Raw genomic sequence first — 6,709 nt, 5'->3', positions numbered from 1 at the left:
TCAGGAGAACCAGCAAAAGATGTCACAAAACTATGTCCAAACACTGGCACCGGTTAAATTATATCATTGTCCAATAGAGGGGTCACAAAGGACATGTACGGTATTGATGACTGCAGTAATGACCACTGCTCAATCTGTTTTACTGACTCAATGAACATTGTCTCAAAACTTAAGCAATAACAGGAGCTTTTCTGCAGGAAGATCAATATTGTTGCTGCCAAAGATCCCAAAAGCAGTTCTTGTTCAACATCAGTCCATGAGGAGGAAAGTGTCCATAGTTTATGGGCAACCCTGAAGTTTGCCAAACTTGCCACCTGTAAAGAAACTCTTTAAGCTACTCTATGAAAAAGAACTGCTCAATGAAAACATGCAAAATATAGAGAAGCTAATTTAAATTGGTATTACAGGCCTGCAAAGTAATTGAAAATGCTAACTATATACAGTGGTATGAAATAGAAAATTGTTGAGATAAGTCAAACTTGTATGTAATAATTTTCAGGTCTCAGGGAACCTCTGTGTAAAAATTATTGTATCTACAGCACATGGTATATTAGCGTGATTAGTAAGTTGTAGATATATAATCCAAGAATAATTGTCAATGCTCTTTTGAGTAGAGAATGAATTTTTAGCCTGTCTTTCTTGAAAAAAATTAATTAAGCTTAGCTACCTTTCTTGAAATTAATCTTTCTTTCCTTTTCATAAATTTTAAGAACTCAATTGGCAAGCATAATAAATTTCTGTTAAATAACTGGCTTAAGCCAAAATGTGATTTTTAAGCTTTCTACAGGAAGGCTTGGTAGATTTAATATAAATAATGGTAAATTGATTTTAATTAGTGCTATTTACAACATGAACATTTATTAATGAAATTGAATAGTAAAGTTACTAAAAACCATAAGTCAAAGAAGTATGAATAAAGATACAGCCTAAGACACAATTTTATACATGACTTTGAAAAAACATTTTCTTACCAAGTGACATGATCAGGCTCAAATATAAGCCTAGCATGTGAAACCTGTGCTTGTTTTTTGTTGCAATTCTGGGTCAAACTTGAGATTAACACACACAAATTTCACCATGAGACTTTCTCTCCATGCTCTTGATGCTTGTTAAACAAGAAAAAGCTTGCTCACACATGTAAGACATTGAAAACTGCAGAGTGTTTATTTCCTATGAATAGTGGGATACTCTTCTTTCACAGAAATCCAGAACGTCCAGGAGCAGGTCAGTAAATCTTATCCTAAGTACACAATCAGACTGCAGCTCCCAAAGTTCTTCCTCTTCTCTCAAAGTCAAGTTCTCAGGTTAAGCAGAAGATTCAGAAAAAGTGTCCCTCACCCAGTCATGCACTTCTGTTGAAAGGGGGGAAAAATATTGTTCAATTTTGTTCTGTAGTTCTTCCAGGTAGTTTTCAATATTCTTGAGACTTCCTAATATCTTTCCTCACTCTCAAGCCCAAGCAGCAGTGGAGACATTTCAAGATTTCCTTTTGCAACATGACTTTCCCAAAGATTCAGTTTCCTTTTAAATCCAAGAATCTTGTCACTTGAAGAATCTTGGTCACTTGAGGTCAAAACATTTTCTCCAGGGCCTTGCAGAGACTTGTTCAAGTGGTCACATGATGACATGTGTCTCCTTTAAGCAGGCTATTATTTGCAGTCATGCTTCATCTTCAAAGCACTCAGAAAAATCTGGCGTACTATTTTCTTGAAAGTACTGCAATTCACCTTTCAGCTCAAACAACTTGTTGAGAACTCTTCCTCTGGTAAGTCACCAGATTTCTGTATGTAGCAGGAGATTGGTGTGCTCTTTGTCCAGGTTTTCAGTTTTTTAAACATTCTTGGGCGAGTTGGTTTAATAAAGTTAACCACTTTTGTAGCATCATCCAGAACTTTTTTCTGGATGTCACAGCCCAAGTTGACAGAATCCATACAATCCTCGGAAAATGCACTTCTCACTCCTCATCAGCCTACCGGCCTCCCCTATCTTGCATCAAAACCTGAGAATGGACTCCACCAAATAAACATGATCCTATTGCATATTGCCATAAAGTGCTGAGAGACCTCTAATGAGATTGTGAACGGGACTTCTTGGTCACTGCCCACCACTGTGAGCACTAGCATCATTTGTTGCATGAAGTTCAAAAGATGATGTTCATTTTTTTTGTAATCATGTCCTCTTGCAGAACTCTGGTTGAGAAACCCTGGTCTAGGCCTTTCTACATTTGGAAAGTTTCAATGAGTTGCCCATCATTCTTCTAAACTGGTCCAGCAGTCTATGTCATATGTCAATCCTGTCATTCCTGGGATCATTCCTGTAAGGTGCTGTAGTGTAGCAGTTACCTTAATGCTTTACAGTGCTACTAAATTGGAAGATTGGAGTTCAATTCCTGCTGCTGTCTGTAAGGAGCTTGTACTTTCTCCCTGTGATTAGGTGGATTTTCTCCGGGTGCTCTGGTTTCCTCCCACATTCAAGAAGACATGCGGGTTAAGGTTGGTAAGTTGTGGGCATGGTATGTTGGTGTCAGAAGCACGGTGACACTTGTGGGCTGCCTCCAGCACTTCTTAGACTATGTTGGTCATTGATACAAACAAAATATTTCACTGTATGTTTCGATGCTTTGATGTACATGTGACAAATAAAGCTAATCTTTTTATCTTTAATCAAAACTGCTCTATATCTACTCCAAATTTGGTCTGACCAACATCATGTAAATGCTTAACATTACATTTTTATTTTCTAATCCTCTCAAAATGAATGTTAACATCACATTTGCTCTCCTTACTACCCACTCAACCTACCAGTTAACTTCTAGGGAATCCTGCACTAGGAATCTCAAGTCACTTTGCACCTCCAATATTTCACTTCCCTCCCTGTTTTGAAAATAGTCCATAACTTTATTCCTTTTACCAAAATGCCAGGCCACACACTTTCCTACACTGTATTCCATCTGCCACTTCTTTGCTCATTCTCTTAATCTGTCCAAGTCCTTCTGCAGACTCCCTGCTTCCTCAACACTACCTGCCCCTCCACCTATATTTGTATCATCCACAATTGGTCACAAAGCTGTAAATTCTATCAATTATAATCATTGATATATAATGTGAAAAATAGCCAACCCAACACTGACCCCTGTGAAATTCTATTGTTCACCGTAAGCCAATCAGAATATTTTATTTCCACTCTTTGCCTTCTGCCAGTTAGTCAATCTTCTGTCCATCTGCTATCTTAACTGTCGTGCTTTGGGCTCTTATCTTGTTCAGCAGTTTCTTGTGTGACACCTTGCTATAAAAAGCCTTCTGAAAATTCAAATAAATGACGTCCACTGACTCTCCTTTTTCTGACCTGCCTGTTAGTTCCTCAAAGGATTCCAACAGATTTGTCAGCTAAGGCTTTTCTCCTTAAGGAAACTTGTATGGTAGGATAAAATGTAAAGCCGAACAATGGGAAAATGACCTGAGCTGCTGCTATAGAGTGATGGGTGGCTGAGCTTGTTGAAACATTTCAAAATACGAATTGCAGAACATGGTTAAACATAATATGCTAAATTTACCTTATCACTGAACTCTACTGGGACACTAGCAGTGGGGAGAACTTGCCTCCTTCACCCCAGTATGATTGGGAGCAAACACAACTATTCCATACTTATGGAGGTACTACATTGCTGGACCATGTTGCAAGTGGTGTTGGGGACAGAAGAGGGAATGAAGGTGTTTCTTTAGATAAGTGTTGTTTTTGTTCCCTCAAGGACTGAATACAATGATTAGTGCTTTAAAGTTATTGTGCACCTTCTTATTTTGCTCACTGCTGGATTTTGAATTGAGCGTAACAAAACCACACCTTTGGCTATTTTATCACGTGGCTTCAAGAACTCTGAAACGTCATTGATACTTGCCAACCCGGAACATCTTGCCAAGCACTGAAGTCTGGTTAACTGGCCTATAACTTCCTCTCTTTTGTCTTCCCTCCTTCTTAAAGAGTGGTGTGATATTTGCAATTCTCCAATTCTCTGGACCCATTCCAGAATCTGGTGATTCTTGAAAGATCACTACTAATGCCTCCAAAATCTCTTTCAGAACCTTGGGGTGTTGTCTATCTGCTCCAGGTGACTTATGTACCTTCAGATCCTTCAGTTTCCCAAGCACCTTTTCCTTAGTAATAGAGACTGCACTCCCATCTGCTCCCTGGACACTCAAATTTCAGGCATGCTGCTGGTGTTTTCCACTGATGCAAAATATTCATTCTATTCATACACCATTTTTTCCCACTACAACCTCTCAAGTGTAATTTTCCAGTAGTCCAATGTCCGCTCTTACCTGTCTTTTACCCTATATATCTGAAATAATATTTTTGGTATCCTCCTTTAATTTTTGACTAGCTTATCTTCATATTGCATCTTTTCTGTCATGGTTTTTCAATTGCTTTCTGTTAGTTTTTAAAAACTTCTCAACCCTCTAGCTTCTAATTTTTGCTTTATTGAAAGTCCACTCTTTTGCTTTTAACCTGTTCTTGATTTCCCCTGTCAGCCATAGTTGCCTCATCCTCCATTTAATAATGCTGCTGCTGCTTTGGGATAAACTGATCCTGCATTTTCCAGATCACTTCCGGAAACTCCAGCCATTGCTGCTGTACCATCATCCCTGCTCGTGTCCCCTTCAAATTAACTTTGACTACTCATCTCTCATGCCTGTCATCCTCTCTACTCAATAGTAATACTGATACATCATATTTTAGCTTCTCCCTCTCAAACTGAGGTGTGTCTGAGCCTGATTCCATCTGTGCCACATGGGAAAGTGTTGGGAGAAGAGGGATTGAATGTGGTGGAGATGGAAAAGTGAACCACAGAGTCACAGTTCCAATAAAGCCCATAGAACTTGATGGACAACATCTTTCTTTCAGGCACGTCATGGCTATCAGGACTCAACATTGAATTCAGTGATTTCAGGTAACCAACCCTTGCCAGTTGTATGGAAGTTAAGTCTGTTGTGATGAACGGTGATCACACCATTAACATCATTCTCTTTACAGATGCAGCCTGGTTTCCAAGCAACACACACAAAATGCTGGTGGAACGCAGCAGGCCAGGCAGCAACTACAGGAAGAAGTACAGTCGACGTTTCGGGTCGAGACGCTTCATCAGGACTAACGGGAAAAAGAGATGGTAAGAGATTTGAAAGTGGGGGGGGGGAGATCCAAAATGACAGGTGAAGACGGTGGTGGGGGGGGGGTGGAATGAAGCTAAGAGCTGGTAAGGTGATTGGCAAAAGGGATACACAGCTGGAGAAGGGGGAGTATCATAGGACAGAAGGCCTAGGGAGAAAGAAAGGGGTAGGGAAGCACCAAAGGAAGATGGAGAACAGGCAAGGAGTTATTGTGAGAGGAAATAAAAATTAGGGATGGGGTAAGAAGGGGAGGAGGGACTTGAATTTCCAACATCTGCAGATTTTCTCATGTTTGCATTTTAAAATAATTTTTCATATTATTTATTTTAGATTTCAATCAAGTACAGTGTCTGGTATTTCATCTTTTTAATTTGTGATGTGTGATGAGCAAACCAGGCTGAGATGGTGTCCAGAGTTGACCCCCCTGTGAACTATGCTGCTAACGAGAGAGAGAGAGGGGGGAGGCATCCTGCTGCAGATGCTGAAAATGAGAGAGAGAGAGGGGGAGAGAGAGAATGATTTAGTATTATGGCTTCTTCGATAATTGTTTATTTTTGCTCCAAGGATACTTTTGCCTGCTTGTGTAGATTCCTGCTGAGACAGCAAGACGGTGCCAGGTGAGGTGATGGATGGCTGGTACCCCGGCAGGGGAGATAAAAAGCAAGTCTGCTGAGATCAGGCAGACACGCCACGGGACACTGAAAGAGCATTGTGCACCCACGTGAAGGTGGGAGTTTGGAGGATCGATTCGGGGGAATTGATCAGAGGTTCACAGTGTGTTAAGGCAGACTGGTGGGGGCTTGTGTGTGTGTCCACTCTCGCCTGGGTGACAAGCTTGCCACTGAAGGTTGGCCTGGTATGGAGGGGTCACAATCCGTGACCACAACAGGACAAGAAGACAATGGAAGGTTTGCCTGCAACTGCATCACCTCTTGCTCTCTCTCTCCCCAACAGTACAACAGCAACTACCTCGACTTAAGCTAAACTGAACTGAACTCTGCACCATTATAAGACTATTCATTTACCCCTAGACTTCGATAGAGCTTGGTTTTGATTTACATTTCTACACTTCTATATATATCATTGCTAACCTGTTTTATATATATTTGCATTTTATAGTACTGTATTACTTAGTTTACTAATAAACACTTTTAGTTACAGTACCAGCAGACTCCAATGTATGATTCCATTTCTGCTGGTTTGGCAACCCGGTCACAGGGTACGTGACAGGTTGCATCTTCACCTGGTTGGTTAAATGTAATTAAATTAAATCCAGAATCTACTGTTGTTTTTCAGCTTTCTGATTGCCAGTTATTCTGGTTCTATAATGAAATCGTCCCCAAGTCTTAATGCGCTTTCAGCAGCGAAATTCCACCGGGAGAGACCCCCACCATCTCCCCCGGGATCGCGTCACTGCTCGGGCTGCTTTGTGACATCATATAGTCAGACATCAGTAGAGCGGCGGGTAGCCAATGAGTGTTGCTCGAGTCTGCAGCTGGTCCGGTCCGAGCGGCGGGCAGCCAATGAGAGTTGCTCGAGTCTGCAGC

The sequence above is a fragment of the Hypanus sabinus genome, chromosome 6, assembly GCF_030144855.1.
Source record: "Hypanus sabinus isolate sHypSab1 chromosome 6, sHypSab1.hap1, whole genome shotgun sequence".
Taxonomy (NCBI): Eukaryota; Metazoa; Chordata; class Chondrichthyes; order Myliobatiformes; family Dasyatidae; genus Hypanus; species Hypanus sabinus.
Note: the sequence above shows the minus strand (reverse complement) of the source record.